Genomic DNA, 4673 nt, shown 5'->3' on the forward strand with positions numbered 1-4673 from the left:
TCTCTCACTCTTCTCCATACTCCAAGAAGATAATTTGATGCATTCTTTCAAATTGTAATGATTTAATTCTTTCAATCTTGTGCAAGATTGTGAGGAAACTTTTTCCTTGGATTTTTATTATGATAATCTTCATGATTGTTTAATGATTTTCAATAATCATATCCTTCATTTGGTAAATCAAAGGTTCGTTGAACCTTACCTGTGATCTATTGATATTCACATCATTTGTGTGTGGATGGAAAAGTTTGCTTAAAACATTTAGGTATCTTCTCTTACAAAATATCGTAAGTTATTGTTCATCTATTTCTAACTTGTGTTTGAATCTTCATATACATTTATGAAACTCATCTAATAGATTAGATTATTTGCAAGTTTAAATTGTGGATGTATTTGCATAAAATGCCTAATGAAAAGAAACTATAATGTAAGCTATCAAATTTGTTAACATTATTACTTATTTTTTTATGAGAGCAACATTCCTTGTTACTTCTTATTGTAGTGAGATTTGTACTTGCTTTTTTGTTCCTTGTTTCATTGTAACCTTGTTGAGAAATTCTAATCATCGTGGGAGGTAGTATCTTCCAGGTGTTAGTAAGATACGATTGTTGTAACATTGGTGGTTTTAGTTGAACCTAGTCAGTTAGGTCTGCCAAGGAATGAATTTTGCTTGTTATGGGTTGTTTTGGCCAAACCATGTAAAAGTGATTTGTTTTTGTGCTTGATTTCTCTTGTGCTTGTGTGTTCTTACTTGTAACCAACTTAAAATCCTATTTATTTTTTTTACTTGGCCAAAATTTATTTAGAAATCAAATATAATTTTTAAGGGGTTGTCTTGCATATAAAAAAAAAACTAAATCACTGAATAATCCAAGATAGCTTTGTCATTTAAGTTTTATAAAAAGCTAAACTTAGATTTAATTGGTTTTTTTAATTATAATAGAAATCATAAACGTTTTTGTCATTATAAGTATTTTACAAACTAACTTTTATGTTTCTTTAAATTATGTTTAATTGCCAAAATTTTTAAACACCCAATCCACACCTGCCCCCGCTTGGGTGCCTTAGAAACTCTCAATTGGTATTAGAGGCTCAACTATTTTATCGGTTCAACACTCTTGAGTAGATCTACTTATTACACTTTGGAACTAGGTTTTCTTAAGGGTTTCCTCCATGAAGGTCAATCTACATATAGACCTCTCTTATTAGATAATGTACCATTTCACTACTAGAAAATAATATATGTTCTTTTTTGAGAGGATAAGATTCTAGGATGTGGTACTGAAATTACTAGATGGAGAAGAGGGGGGTGAATTGTGAAAACTTTTTGACAATAGTTAAAACCTAAGCAGGAGTTCTAATATTTTTTGATGTTTTAAAATATTAACATGAAAATTTAAACAACTTTTCTTTCACAAATTTTCCCAAGCAAATATTGAAAAATAAAATGCATGAAGTAATAAAAGATAATAAGGAAAAAGCACACCGATATTTTTATAGTGGTTCGATCAAACCATGACCTACATCCACTCCCCAGAGTCCTCCGCTCCAGGTATTTCACTACAAGCAATAGCTCTCCTTTTGCCCCCCTTGGCAAGGAGGAGAAGCCCTTACAATACTCCCTTTCACCAACCCGGCGTGGCGGAGTGCTAAACTCTATTTTCACCCTCCTGGCGACGGCAGAGAACCTTCTTATTTTTCTCCCTCCTGGAGAAGGCATAGTACCTTGAGGTCATGGATGTAGAAGAGCCTTTCCCGTTGGAGATCCTCCCACAAATTTTTCTAGGGCCACAAGAGGAACAAGATGCAGCAATTTTGGAGCAACCGTGTGATCTCCCTCACACCTTCTTCTCCCTCACAACGCTCACCTTATCCTCCCTCTCTAAAACCCAAAAGAACTTCTCAAGAGCTCTCTCCCTCGGAATCCCTCTCTAACCACGTTATCCTCTATCTGATTCACACCCCCAAAGTATGATAAGTTTTACACATAAAAATTGGCTCCAAAATCCCTGGGATTTCAAAAGTAGCCATTACTATCGTACATTACGGTTTATAATTGTACAGTATGATATATATATACAGACTTCGTCCTAGTACGAAGTTGTACAAACAGTTCAAAAACATTTGTACAGTACAATTTTAAATTATACGGTACGATCCATAACAATACTGTTCGTACAGAATGATATCCGAGATGATCAAACATCGTCTCTGTTCATCATATGGTACGATTTCCATAGTATAGTACGATGAGACAAAACCCAAGAGATCATCCAGGACGATCTTCGGGACAATTATAATTCTTCTCTATTTATCGTATTGCACGAATGGGTTCATCCAGTACGATGTTCAAATTATAATTAAGCCCAAATTTCGTATAGTACAAACGTGTTCGTACAGTATGAATTGTATAAAATAACTTATTTAATTTAAAACTACAGTTAGGGTTTTGGATTTGAATATATCGTACAGTACGATTGCATTCGAATGGTACGATCTACTCACAGAATCATCCTACAAAGCTCTGTTCGTACGGTACAAAATAACATCGTACAGTATGATCTATAGAGAAAGAAAAACTCTAAATTTTTCATTTAAAATTACTCTCCCCCCTATGTGTGTGCATGGTTGCTCAGACTTTTATGCATTTTATGGCCAGACTCAAGAAAATAAAAGTAAAATAAACAATAAAATACATTGCAGACTCATACTCCTAATCTACCCATTCTTGAGTCTTCCTGTCATCCTGAGTAGCTTTTGATCTTCCTAAAATGTTAGTACTCACGGACAATAGCAAATAAAATAATATTCAATGAATAGATAATTCAAACGACATTATTTATCATCATCAAAATTTCAAACTCGGGGTCATGGGTTGCAACAATCTCCCCCTTTTTGATGATGTCAAATAATGTTTGGTGTAAGTAAGTATTAAATGCATTTTTTTTAAAATTTAATTTAAACATAAGAACAAGAAAAAAAGAAATAAAAGAAGATACAGTACAAAAGAAAAAAAAACATGCATTTAACCATAGAAATAAAATACAATAACCTTCTTCCCCTCTTGACAGCACCAAAAAGAGGAGGAAACACTAAGATAAAAAGAAGCTACAATACAAAGATAATCTAAAGTAGAGGATCCTGATCAGATGGTGGTGAAGGTGGGTTTGGTTGGAAGTACTGAAAGAGAGTGTTAAAGCGGTGTGGTGCATAAATAGCAGTAAAGCGTTCTCCAAACCATTGCATATCTGTCTCATGTTGCTGATGTTGTTCTTGAATCTGAGTATCAAGACGAGTCTGAAGCTGGTCGAAGCATTCGACCAAATCATCTTATGTTGGTGCAGGTACTCGGGGTGGTGCATGTCGTCGTGGACGTGCTTTAGCGGCGGCCGGGGCATCTTCCCCTTCTTATTTGTCAAAAATAGGTTCTTCCGGCTCGTGTCCCCTATGTAAAAGAATACTGAAAGAGACATCCGTATAAAAAATAGGAAGATTGTCGGGTTTTCAAGGATAGGTCATTTGATATTTATTTTGGAGAATATATCTTATAAGGTGACCAAGAGCTATATTTTGTTTTCGGTGAGTGGTACGGAGACGAATGAAGGTCATATGGAGAATGTAGTTAATAATCAGATCGGCCTCGTAGAATTTTGTGTTGGTCATGATAAGGTAGGTAGTGACAGATAGGGTTGGGGTCATGTTGACACGGTCACCACCTTTGGGTATTATGGAGGTACGAAGGACATGTTAAATTATGCGCTCATTTCTATTTAGCGATGAAACAAGAGGTTGGTGTTTATAGAATGTTGCGTTCCTAAGGACTCGATTAACATCGCTTCAGTCAAAATCATTTCTAAGAAAAGAACAAACCATAGGCCCTTCAGTAGATAGCCTAATCTATTGGGCGATGTCAGCATTGGTTATTTCAACATTTTGACGATAAACAAAAGAGTGGAAAGTGAGGTTGTCGACAGTATATATTAGATTGGCTAGGAATTCTAGAAGGAGTTATGAATTGTAAGGGAAGGCCATGGTGAGAAGAAATTGGAGGCTGGTGGAAGAAAAAAGGTTCAGTACCTTGAAGTTCAAAGCTTCCTAATTTAGCAGTCTGGAGGTTATGATTTTGCAGGCTTTGAACTTGTGGTATGCATCCTCATTTTCGGCATTCAAGAATCGAGCGCTATGGCGGCGAGAGAAAGAAGAACTTCCCACTACCAAATGACCTCTCTTGCTGGAACTAGACATTGTGTACAGGCTGAGTGAGAGGTGAGAAGAACCATGTGGATTGATTAGTGCAGTGAAATTGAAGAGGTTGGCCTACCCACCCAATTTATAGAGTTTTCCACACATCATACAGTACAATAGTACATCGTACATTATGATAGTACATCGTACAGTATGATATGGTAATAATTGCTCTAATGGTTTGTACAAGGAAAAAAGAGGTCAAAACGTACAGTACGATAATTATCGTACAGTATGATCAGTTAAATATCGATCATCCCGAGGGCGTCAGTACGACTTTTGACCAAAAGTATCTTACAGTGCGAACAGGTGTATGGTATCGTACGAATGACATTATTATCATACCAAACCCCTTTATTTTGTTCTCATCCGTTTGATGAGGTGGATCATACAGTACGATGTGTGTATATCGTACAGTACAATCCATAATA

The sequence above is a fragment of the Dendrobium catenatum genome, unplaced genomic scaffold (genome assembly GCF_001605985.2).
Source record: "Dendrobium catenatum unplaced genomic scaffold, ASM160598v2 fragScaff_scaffold_1488, whole genome shotgun sequence".
In the NCBI taxonomy this organism is placed as follows: domain Eukaryota; kingdom Viridiplantae; phylum Streptophyta; class Magnoliopsida; order Asparagales; family Orchidaceae; genus Dendrobium; species Dendrobium catenatum.